The following is a 13,472-nucleotide window of genomic DNA, read 5'->3' on the forward strand; positions in this document are numbered from 1 at the left end:
GACCAAGCACATGTTACTTCACCTTGCCTTGATTTCCTCGTTTGTTAAGTGGGCATGATAAGAACATACTACTCTGTAAGAGTTTTTGAGGATTAAATAACTTAAATGTAAAATTCTTAGAATAGTGCTTATCATATATGAATGCCCAATAAATTTTTCATGTATGAGAACAGTGCATTATGGATAAAATTGGAATTTATAAAATTGTTGAGATACATAACTGCTTTTTTTTTTGGCGGTACACAGGCCTCTCACTGTTGGGGCCTCTCCCGTTGCGGAGCACAGGCTCCGGACGTGCAGGCTCAGCGGCCATGGCTCACAGGCCCAGCCGCTTCGCGGCATGTAGGATCTTTCCAGACCGGGGCACAAACCCGCGTCCCCTGCATCGGCAGACGGACTCTCAACCACTGCGCCACCAGGGAAGCCCATAACTACTTTTATATAATGATTACTATGGGGAACATTCATTCTAATTCTACTCATTTCAAAAATGAATATTTAAAACATGACCCATTTGTGATAAAGGATTGCAGTTTTTGCTTATTTTTCCATGTAATATTTACTATGTTCCTAGTAAGGTGAGGAGAAAGTAAATGGTATGCCTACCGTGTGCTAATAATAAGCCCATTATGTCATTTCACATAATCCACAATCAGCCCTACTAGGTAGCTAGTAATAACTTTATTTCAAAAGAAGTTGAAATTTCAAAAAGATCCAGTGATTTACTCAAATAGCAGAGCTGCTGTAATATAGTCTCTCTGACTCCAAGCTTAAAGCTTGTGCCCTGTCTTATTAACAGAGGAGAGGTTCGAATTATGTAAGGGCTGGTATGGTCCAAGCACCAACCATAGTGGATGCCAGGGTCTTGTAGGCCTTATGCTCTGCCAAGTGTTAGCTCCTTAGGGATTAGAACATGGAGAACTCTGGTGGGGGGAGAGGTCCCTCCCCCCACAAGAGAGAGAAGGGGACATATGGAGAGGTTGGAGCAGTGGCTATTTTCCAACAAGTGTGGAAGTCTTTTACTATTTAGTATTTAACAACTGGTATAGCCACACTGTTCATTCTGACCAAACATTAGATATATCAAAATACATAATCTTGATATATCTAATATTTGGATAGATATGTAAAGATTTGAATACTGTATTAATTTTTAATGTTTTTTAAAACACATTTATAGGATCAGGTATAACTGAGAATTCCTTCCTTGAGATTTCTGCTAAACTTTTATTGTATGATCCTTTTCAGTTATATTGATTGATGATTGATCGATCTCCAGATAACATACATTGCCTTTATTTGCAGTCAACAATTTTTTTTAAATTATGAACTTGCAATAGTTTGGAAGAAACTTGCGATTTATGGTTCTCTGACCAAAAATTGTATTGTTATTGTAAAGACTTTGTCGGTTTGCTTTTCCAAATGTGAATTTGCTCTCATTTATAACCTTCTTCTTGTTACGTCTTCTTTATCCACATCCAAGAAAAATAAAACAATGATGATTTTTACCTAATAATCTATATAGTGTATGTTCAAATTTGCTAAAAACCTAATCTCTTAATTTCATAATCTGGGAGCAACAGAAAATGACTGAGAGTATTTATTCTTTCACCTTTTTGTGTGATAGAAAAATTATTTGAAATGCAGATTTCAGTGAATGAATACATTTTTTCTTGGTTTGTATCACAATATTTCGTATTTTTTTAACTGCTTTTGAGATCATTTCTTTCTATTATTTTTATATGAAAGAACTGAATATTTCATTTTATTTTTTGCTTCATTTGCTCTTGTATTTTTTTAACTGCTTTGAGATCATTTCTTCCTATTATTTTTATATAAAAGAACTGAATATTTCATTTTTTGCTTCATTTGCTCTCTGTTGCAACCAGCCAATCAGTAAATATTTTAAACATTTTATATTTAATTTTTACCGAACATGAACCCATCATACTAAGTTTTCCTTCCACATATTAATTTGCAGTTTACTGTACCTAGTTAAAGATCTACTTACTGTATATTTATATAGGGTGCATTTTATTATTTCTGTATCTACCATGGTACCTACAGCTGTATTCTCAGTGCTAAGGAATCATCAGAAGATCACAGCATTATAAATGCTGGCCATGTTTGGAACATTTAATATTCGACTAATTTTAAGTAGCATTTAAAGCTATATATGAGAGGTGGTATTAAGACTTAAATCACTCAGAGAAAAATGGCCTATAATCTGTGGTTTAAACGTTCAAGTATTTTTCTGCATAGTCATTCAGCTCATTATAAACACAGAGAAGATGGAACAAATTTCTGGAAAGACTTCACATTTTATATGTATAGCATTTGACTTGTCACCTTTGAAAGATCTAAAATGATATTCCATTAATTTTTCATACATCCCACAAAATCTTGACAGGACAATCCTCTAAACCTGAAAAATCTAATAAACAAGAGTGACTCAGAAGCTCTTTTTGGTTGCATTTGTGCTCATATTTGGATTTCATTTTTTTATTTCTCAATTATCTTTCACCGAGTCAATAATGACCCCATCTTTGTTTAATCCTAGAGGTAATTTGTGTAATCCAGACATCTTTTTCTGTTTATAAGGAATTTATTCCTTTGGCAGTGTGTTATTTTCTCCAACAAAACTCTTCATTATTTGACAAGTTGGCATAATATTGAGCTGTTCTTGGTAGGATTTGAATATTGTTTTTGAAATATTGTTCTTTTGGTAAAAGATAGCTGTTTCCAGATGTCATAAAATCAGTCATTACTGCAGCTCACAGAATTTCTTACATAATATGGTTTCTTTTGCTGTTATGAGTGCCGGCACCAAAAATCTACAGAAGGTCAGATCCTAGTGGTTCCTCCAAGCACTGGTGGCTTTGATACTTTAGTCACATTAACGTGTTTTTCAGACATCACTAAGGATGATATTCCTATTCTTCTGTGCATTTATTTGCATTTTCTCTGCTTGTCATTTTATTGTTTCAATGGGTTGACATATGGGGACTTCACCTCCTTGCACAGAGCTCTATCACCTCTCCCTGCTATCTTTTTGTTTCTGTTAGAAATTGTTGTAGAATTTGATTTGGTTATGTAGGTAATTTTCATTTTGGTTTTTTTCCCTCCATTTCTTTCTTTTATAACTTTTTAATATTCTCCCAATATACAACCACTTGTTGCTTTTTTTCAGTTATATTGGCTAAAGTCTCTTTTATTAGGATATTACCTTGAATATTTATTTCCATTAATGAGGAGTGATGATTCATCATTTTGGAGGGCTGTTTTGTTTATAATTTGAAAAGTCACTTTGGCTTTACATGTTTAAACTATGTGTTATATATAAAGTATATGTTATATAAAAAGATTATGCTTTCTTTACATTATCAATGTTATAAATATTGGAAGGAGGGTATTTAGATATTAAAGGACGTTTAAAAAGTCTTATAGCATAAATTTGGTGTTTGCCTAGGAGCACTTTTTATGCCAGTTTTAATAATCTATAGCTGTATTGTGAAGCTGCTTATTTAAAAAATATCTACAAGAGAGCAATTTTTAGTCTGTATGCACATACTTTAAATTGTATTTATTTAAAATTTTTCTATAAGTTAATGTAAATATATCTTCCCTCTAATTAGTTTTCTCTCAAATTAGTCTTAACTAACAAGTACTAATTAATGAGTCTAGCATATCTTATTAATTTTTTAACTTACATGATTTTGTTTTTATATAGAGAACATCTTCCAAAGAGACTTTTTCTGAGTTTTGATTCAATATTTTCTGCTAAAGCTCCTATAACACTGTAGTAATTTGTTCAGTTAAATACAGTGGACCTATTATTTTAGACCTATTATCTTTGTTACCACCATGTAAATAAAACATGGTTCATATTCTGGATCTGGATTTCTTTTTAGGCAGTGGGCTGGATTTATGATAGATTCATGAAATCTTTCTTCATAATAGTGTTCTTTGAGATGTCAGTGTCTTTTATGTCAAATGCCCCAAAATGTTGTTGTAGCACCATTAATATACTGGAAAATATGTGAAACTTCTTTAAGGCCTCCTAATTTTTGTGCACAAAAACAATGGTCTCTCTCTCTCTCTCTCTCTCTCTCTCTCTCTCTCTCTCTCTCTCTCTCTCGTGCGTGCGCGTGCACACGAGGTCATGGACCCATTGTCTGTTTCAGCAGCAGCAGAACATCTTTTTTGTTTTGTTTTGTTTTGCGGTACGCAGGCCTCTCACCGTTGTGGCCTCTCTCGTCGCGGAGCACAGGCTCCAGACGTGCAGGCCCAGCAGCCATGGCTCACGGGCACAGCCGCTCCGCGCCATGTGGGATCCTCCCGGACCGGGGCACGGACCCGTGTCCCCTGCATCGGCAGGTGGACTCTCAACCACTGCGCCACCAGGGAAGCCCCAGAACATCTTTTTTGTTAGGCAAAATTCCAGTTCTTTCCTTTGGTGGCATGAAGTTCAGCATCATTCCCCAGGTTTTGGTTTTATTCTTCATGTTGGCTCATGATCAATTTATAATATTTAAACCCCAAGGTTTTAACCTTGGGGTTAGTTAAATATGTTAGGTAGTAAATTGCTGACTGGTACGACTAGTGCCTGTATTTTGCCATATTGCTTTAGAATTTAAAAAATTAGTGATACTCTGTTAAATGTTCATGAATTTCTGTTGTCTTCCTCCAAAAGGAGGCAGTACAACTTTGGTGTTTGACTTGTGAATGCTTTTTTCAAAACATTCTTCTCTTGTTTGCTCATAAAATTTGTTGTGATTCCTAATCATAAATTCAAAGAATCATGGAGTTGGAAGGGGCCTTCAAGGTTACCATGTTTCAGAAGGAATTTAAGCATACCCTCTGATGTTGAAATTCCTTCTTTGATATCCCTGTCTCTTGTCCAGTAATCTCATCTACCCTTTTAGCATAATCCTGAACAGTGAAATCAGTAGTTGTTGTCACTCTTACATTTCTTCCCTTCCTTTTCCTCCTCTATAGAATTTTCCAGCATTGAAAAGTACTTCATTTCTGGTATTCTGGAAATGTAGGCAACTCCTGTTGATGATGATAATCAGAGAAAGAGGAATATGATGTTTTAGAAAAGAAAACTGAGGTTATGTCAGTGGTAGTGACTTTTTAAGGAAGCCACACACACACTCACACACAAAAAGATAAAGGGGGGATAAACTGCTAGAAATGTGTTGAGAGACTACTGGGACAGGACTCAGGAGGCAAGAGGCAGAACCTGAGAAGATAAGAAGATAGCATCGACATCATCCTAGCTATTTATCCTATAAATAGCTTTATACTGTTTCTATAGCACTGCCTCTGAGAAAGTCCCTGCAAATTTCTAACACATGGAAGGATAAATGAAATGATTCCTTTAAAAAATTTTTGTTTTATTGAATGTAAACCTATTAACACAGACCTTCATATTCACTTGATTTCGTTCTCCCTATCCATTTTTTTTCTCTACAACATACTCATTTTTGTCAACCTTGAGTTCTCATTCCATAGTAGTTGAGGAATGAGAACCTTATTTTTGAGGTTGAGAGAGACTATATAGAATTATAGTAATAAATGAGCTGCCAACCCATTTACTGGCTCCAGCTCTATTAGCTCATTAATTGTCTATCAACAAGCCCAATAGGATAATAAGATTAAAGTTGAATTTAGTATTGCCAGAATATTCATATGTGTGTTCTTGGTACTGTATTTGGCAAAATGTTGTACTTAGTTTTTTCTCTCCAGAAAGGTCAGTTCTCAAGGTGTTTGCATATTAGTGTAGCCAAAAAATCGCTCACTAGTATTCTCCAAATAACAGATGTAATTAAGGAGGTCTGTCACAACCAAATTGATTATTTATTTTAGCTGAAGAGATACCCTGCCTAGACCAGATGGATGTTTTTAGAGAATGCTAGTAGGGAAAAAAAAATGATGGCTATTTTTTCTTTATTTAATGAAAATGTATCATTTACTGTGAATACTTTGAATACCCTGGTTATTATCAACTTTCATAGAGAGAACTTCAGTTGCTTTGGACTTTATAGTTTCCTACTGAAGCCAGATCATATGGACAAGTTGCAAGAGGGCTAAAGACAAGGCTTACTTTGGTGGACAGGATTTAGAATAACCTATGGTTGGTTGTTTTTGAAAGTGACTTGGGCATACTCAATAAGGGCCTCTTAGGCTGTTTACCACAAAAAAATAGAATAACTACAAAAAAACATATATAAAAGTTATTCCAGATCCACTAAAAGAATGATCTGGAGTAAATCTAATAATGGTCCTAACTGGCACTAAGAATGGCTTGAATATGCTCAGGCTAAGATTATTCTCTATGATAAAAACAGTTGAGAAAACAAATCTTCCATGGATTGCATGATTAGAGCTCTTGTACTGAAGAAATTTGGAAACTTTAAGAAAGCAAACATAGGCTAAAAATATTTTTAATTCTTTGAATGTTTGTTTTCTGTTAAGACTTTGTGAGGTTTTTTTATTCTGTAATTTCTTTCTATAATCTGTTTCTATTCAGCCATGTATGAAACTTGTGAATTAAAAAAATTTTTACATCACTGTCAGATCAGAATAAATGGGATCTTGAGGGCTATGAAATTGCATACTGCTAATGGTATGAAAGCAATAACCTGTAAACGTTTAGTTAAATATAATTCCATAGCTCAGGGAAGTAGAAAGCATGTTTTCTTCCTATAAAAACTGCCATGTTTTAAACTTGGGAGTGCAGTGATATTTTAAGAAGGCAAATTTTTTTGTAGAAAAAATTGAGTTAAAACCATAAGTTTTATATCCCAGTATTGAACCATACTTCATTGATTTTAATGTGATTAGGCTTATAGTACATTACATTCAGAAGCAAGACTGAGGTTTTTAGGATACACCCTTTATATCACAGAGGCTTTATTATGTAAATGGTACAGAAATAATAGGAAGCATGTAGCGCTAAATGAGAACTTAGAAATCATCTTATTGTGAGGAAGAAGTGTTGGAAGTAGACCACCATGACATTTTCCTTTCTGTGGGAAACCTGATAAACTGCAAAAGGGTGGAAGGTGTAAGGCGGAAATGATATGAGGATGTATTAGATAAGGCTACCAGAGCTAATGGATGAGGGTTTCATGAAATGCTATAGTTAATTGTAGACTGCATGAGTTGAAAACCCAGCTCTGCCAGTTATTATCTGTGAAACATTGGGCAAGTTACTCTCTCTCTTCCTCAACTTACTTATCTGTAAAATGTAGATGATAAAAGCATTTCTTAGTATTGTTGTAAGGATTAAATTAATTAATGCTACATAGAATTTAGAAATCAATAAATGTTAGTTCTTACTACTGTATTTAAAAGCAAGGAGGAAGTTTTAGCAACTTATATGACAAATGTTGGAGATACCTAATGTCCATTATCTAGAAGTCTGTATTTTTAATCATTGAAGAGTAATATATATAGGTTGTGAATTCTTTGGTGATGTAAAGTATTGTGTGATTTAGAGTTATTGGTTCTTCTTAAAACAGGTGGTTTTCCTAAGGAAACACTGAACCATATTCCCTATGACTTCTGTGTTAAGTATATTTAAATAGATTCTAATTTACTGAAAATTGTTCATTCTTGTTAATTTAGCTGCTATTAATACCAGTGATTATTACGCTATTACTCTCAGACAAAATTACCTGGCTTATTAGACATTAAGAGAGTTAGGTGCCATAGTCTTCAGAACAGATGGTTAAGTTCATGCAGCATAGGGAGATTACAATTTTTAAAGCATTCATAGTCATAAAGTATACTAAAGAGAAAAGCTAGGTGCCTCACTTAATCACTGTAAAACACTGTACTTAATTACTAGAAAAACATGCTAAATCTTAAATAATAACAAAAGTAGAAATAAGGAACCACAAGTGAGTACCTGATTAATTAGCTAAGTAATTTGCAATAATGAGTGAAGGAAGTCAGAAGAGAAAGATAGCTTTAGTGTCAGGTTGATGGAAATTTCCGTTAAGGAGCAAGCAGTATCTGAGCTAATTTTTGGTTGACCAAGAGATGAGAGATAAACAGCAAAAGGCAGCTGAGGTCAGATAATAGAAGATCAAGAGTCTTCTATTAAAAGACACTGGGACTTCATTTCATAGCTGTGAATCACAGAGGCAGACTTACTGGTTTGAGAAGTGGAATAGCTCCCTTTTTGTGAAGACATTTGGGAAGTCCATGACTGTTGCCCAGCTGTTAAGCAGCACTAAGCCTGAGAGAAAAAATCGACTTTGGTCACGAACTTAAGATTGATTTAACTTAGTATAAAAACCTAAAGTCTTTAGTGGCACATGCATGTAGGAAGAATACTTTATTAGGAGCTCTTCCATCTTAGGCAGATAAGAGAAAATATCTATAGTTTTCTTTCAAGGTTTAGTGCTTGTTGATTACCATCTTTATTGTGTATAACAGAGACTCCGATACTTACCTCTGTTTATTAGACTTTTCTTTTTCAGAAAAAATCTAAAGAGTAAGTGAAGTTGAATATATTATTTTTATTGTGAAGTACTTCTGGACCTGTTTATAAGAATTTTCAAAACTAAAATGTTAACAGCCTATTTCATGTTATTTTTAGTAAGTTATGTTTGTGTGTGTGTGTATGTTGTTGAGGAAAATGAATCAAGATGTTTTCTTGGCTTTGTATTTAAACAGAGCAAATGATATTAGAGTAGCTTTTTCCCCCCACTAAGTTAAGGACAAAAAATTTTAATTTTGAGACATTGAGGGCATGTTTCTAGTTATATATGAGGTTTTAGATTAAATTTTCATTGTAGAATATAACCTGATTTTCTCTTTTTTGGGCCACAAGTATTTTATCAATTACGTACACAGTTTATTTAGGAGGATAGCAAAGCTTACAAAATATATGATCCATAAACATTATTTTAGCTTAACTACATTGATTTATTGCTGAAATCCTATTTACTCTTGTTTAAAGTTACTTTTTACCAGTGGGTTTTAGAATTATCTTTAAAGATCGGAAATGTAACCGCAGAATAAACTGAAGAAGTTTTTTTATAAATGCTTATAATGAAGTTCTAGTAATAGTCACTATTTATAAATACTTGGAGCACTGTTTTTTTTGTTTTGTTTTTGGCCGCGATACGCAGCTTGCGGGATCTTAGTTCCCTAACCAGGGTCAAATCTGTGCCCTCGGCAGTGAGAGCACGGAGTCCTAACCACTGGACTGTCAGGGAACTCCCTTAGAGCACTGTTTTACAGGGACTGTAGACCTTTTGTATTATGATCACCAGAGATACCTCTAAAAATAGAGACTGCTATTAGCCTAGTTCTTCTGAATCAGAATCTCTGGGCATGGCACCTGGGAATCTATATTTTATTTTAAAGTAGTACCTTTGGTCCTTAAGTGCATTATAGTTTGGGATTCACTACAACCACCATTATGCTATGCTTGGATCCATGTAATCTAATGTAATCAATCCATATAGATTGTTGAGGTAGGTTTATGTGTGTCATGGAAGCTTTGAAGTCATTTTAAATATTGAGTAGTGAGATTAGCAAGTATCTTACTAGTTTTCATAGACATCTGTAGTAAGTATTTTTTTTAAGTTAATGTCTTATTAGTTATCTGTAGAAACTAAGTCAAATAGTTGCAGTGAGATTGTTTCTTAACCTGCAGAACAGATATCCTTCCTAAATGCTTTTGAAAAATAGCTAGTTTCTGGCCCCCACGTGATACTAATTAAATCAGAATATTTAGGGAAGAGACTGAGTCTCCATACATTTAGAAGCGCCCCAGGTGTTTTTAATGTGTAGTTGCAACTGAAACAGGGATCTACACTAATGACAGAAAGGAACAATGATGTTCCTAATCAAAAAGTTATTGATTGGCTTTGGAATCCATAGTACTGAAAACCACATGCTAAAGGTATGGCACTGTAGCATCCAAATCCTGTTTCCCTAACTGCTTGTCTCAGGCTTATTTAAAAAATCAAAGGAAATCAGAATCAAATTATTTCAACAAAGAGCATTTTCTCTGAATAATCCCAATTCTCTGTTAGAGGCAATTTCTTTTAAAAGACCCCTGCTAAGCTTTACTAGGTTGATGTAAAGCACTGATTGGGCAGTTGAAGTGATAAGGGGTAAATAATACCTTTTCATGAGGACAGAATATTTAACTAATTGATTTCTATGATTTTGACTTTTATAGGTAACTCAAATGTAATTGAGAATATATTTTTGGTAATTATTCATTCTGAACAAGGGAAGTATTTTCTAGGGTAGGGCTACATTCATGTAGGACATCAGAATCAATGTGTTTAAAATTATATTTCTTAAAAATGTTGATAGAAACTAGGTTAGCGAGATAAAATTAGTACTTATAGAAACTATTAAACTCTATGCCAGGGATCAAAATATATGTTTCACAAAACTTTCTGATCTTCTAAAGGGAAGAATTATTATTACTGTTTAATTACATAAAATATGTCCTATGATACATACCTCCCTTTGCACACAGTTATTAAAGAAATCATAAAAAATAATTTCAAGATCTCCTTTAATAGTTAAAATAAGTGGAAAAATATTTATAACCTCAAAGTCATGATATTTTCTTATGTTTCTCTTTTAGATGCTTATTGAAGATAACAGTTTCTGCGTATGGGAAGTAGATATTGAAGGGTATATGGTTTACAGACAAGATCTTTAAAAAATAGACACTCAAGGTAAGTAATAAATATAGCCTCATAAATAAGCTAATTTAAATGGTTAGGGCTGCCAAATTATAATTTAATTTGCTAAACTTGCTTACTTTTTGTCACTGGCCCTGTCTAAGCAACCTCACAACCACATTCATTAATTTTCGGAAACAAATTTTTATGCCCTAATACCATCTTGACAGGAAGTATCAGATTTCATTTATAAAGGGAAGTTGATAAAATTGATGTATTATGGAAGAGTGCAAACCAATTAAGAAGACTGGAGAAGAGATTAAGTAAGCTTCCATCAAAACTGTGTGCATAACTCAGTAGAGTTTAACTTGAAAAAATAATTTTACAGAAACTAGTATCCACTGTATTTTTTAAATTTATTTATGTCCTTAACCATATTAAAAGCGTGTTTTTTAACCACTCCAAAAAACACTGTCATAATTTCAAATACTAATAGTATTACCTCTGAATACCAAACCTCTTTTTCACTATTTCTTGAGCCCCCAAAGATTTGTTTTGACTTACCATATCCTTTCACTTATATTCTGTGCATGTCTCCCATGACTGTTTACATGCTTATGTTACTAAGTAAATTTCTGAATACACTTGGTAAAATTTTGAGTGAGATACAAAGAATACAAAATGCAAAAAAGGTACTTTAAATAATTTTGTGTGTCAGGTAGGTACTCTGGAACCTTGGACCTGTTAATGGGACGCTTTTCTTTAGCTCTAGAATCCTTTCTAAGTGGGAATATTAGACCAGTAAAATCAAATTTTATTATTTTTTTTCAGAAAAAACCAGAAATACTTTGAAAAGTCCTAATTTTTCAATATCAGCATAAAATTTTTCCTGTGACAAACTCCACTTCTGCTACTGTGTGAATCAAATAAAACAGTATACAGCCTCTGGTGCAGGAATTTTTTTTTCCTTTGCTCTCTATTTTTCTTCTTTTTGAGTGTAGGTACTTAGAGTCTATTTGTTCCCCTTAATTTCTGGTTAGCAGCTTAGTGATTTTTGCTAGTTTTCTGTGATGAATATTATTGTCAAAAATGACTTCTCTTGAAAATATAAATATTACTTATTTTTAATTTGTTTCTATAGTTTTATATGGTGAGTTGGTTGCTTAGAAGAGCTATTAAATTGTTTTCTGAATTATACTAATTAGACAGTTATTTTTATAGTTCCTTTATCTCCACAGTCTAACATAGATCCTTCTGATTTAAAAAAAAAAAAAAGGTTTCCTTTTTTTGTTGTTGTTTTTTGCGGTACGCGGGCCTCTCACTGTTGTGCCTCTTCCCGGACCGGGGCACGAACCCGTGTCCCCTGCATCGGCAGGCAGACTCTCAACCACCGCGCCACCAGGGAAGCCCAAGGTTTCCTTTTCACTGTACCTTTTGCATAGAAAATAGAGTTAATCACATTCCTTAGTTCACATGACACACTGTCATCACTGGTCCGTGAAAAGCACTTTATTTATTTATATATTTTCTTTTATTCTCATTTCCACTCTCATGCTGCTGACCTGGACTCATAGGAAATTATTCTAATGTGATAATCTAATATCTGTTGCACTGTTCTCTTTTGTTTATATGTATTTTCAGAACATGAGTATTGGTTTATATATATGTGTTTTTTTTAATATTTTAAGTGGAAATTTTTAAATAAATAAAAAAGAAAAGAGAGTATAATATCATGAACTTTCATGTGCCCGTCTCTCAGCTTCAACAGTTATCTCACGGTTGAGCTTGTCTTAACTATATCTTATGCCTTCTCCCCTACTTATGCACATTAAATTTTAATATGCATAAATGGTATTGTGCTGTGTAACTCATTCTCTTTATTACTCTTTCATTTTACTTATCTCTACATTTTTATCATTTATTTATGTTGTTGTGTTTACATTGCTTCTAACTGCTGCATAGTATTCCAAGCTTTGTAGCTATCATGTTTTAACTATCCACATTTCCAGTGATTTCCACCCAGATTGCTTCCAATTTTCTGTTGCAACAAACAATGCCACGATGAACATCCTCATATTTCTCCTAGCATAGAACTTTGCAAGGATTTCTTTGGGATATATACCCAGGAACAGTATTGCTGGGTTTATACTTAATTTGTCTGAGTCCTGCCAGATGCTCTGCCAAATAAATACTTGGACCACACTTTCACCAACGGTAACCCCCTCCTTCCTGCCAACCCTTGACACTATCTAGCTTTCTAATACTCTCAATCTAATGTGTGTAATTCTGTAGCTCACTGTTTTAATTTGAATTCTTATCACTAATGAGTTTGAGTATCTCTTTCATATTCTTGTTGGCCTTTTGGCGTCCCTCTTCTGAAATTCCTTGTTCATATTCTTTATTTTTCATTTGGGTTCCTATCTGTTGGTTAATGTTCTTTAAGAGTTTATTATATATTTTAGATCTTCATTTCCTATCAGTTTTAGATATTAAAAACAGTCTTCCATTTTTTCAACTTTTTAATTTTATGCATGATGTCCTTTAAGTAGATATTCATGTTTTAAATATTCAATTAAAAATATTTTCTTGAAGTCTGCTGCTGGTGTACAGAAATGCTACTGAGTTTTTGAAACTTGACCTTGGTTCTAACACTGAATTCTCATTCTTAATAACATTACTGTACTCTCTTTCATTTTTATAGGGAGATGATCATATTATCAACTATACATAATGACGGTTTTATTTCTAATTTCCTTATCCTTACATACTTTTACTTCTTTCTTCTTTCCAATACCTTTGGTC

General features: G+C 33.6%; 1 protein-coding gene across 6 annotated transcripts in view; it reads left to right on the forward strand.

Moving 5' to 3' along the window:
• Nucleotides 1–13,472, forward strand: part of MBD5 (methyl-CpG binding domain protein 5) — a 402,382-nt gene that overhangs the window by 126,319 nt on the left and 262,591 nt on the right. For all 6 annotated transcript variants that reach the window (XM_049712485.1, XM_033425310.2, XM_033425309.2 and 3 more), the window contains one exon: nt 10,631–10,724. The gene's annotated coding sequence lies outside the window, so the exon portion shown is untranslated. The remainder of the gene's footprint in view (nt 1–10,630; nt 10,725–13,472) is intronic.

This window comes from Orcinus orca, chromosome 7 (genome assembly GCF_937001465.1).
Source record: "Orcinus orca chromosome 7, mOrcOrc1.1, whole genome shotgun sequence".
Lineage (NCBI taxonomy): Eukaryota > Metazoa > Chordata > Mammalia > Artiodactyla > Delphinidae > Orcinus > Orcinus orca.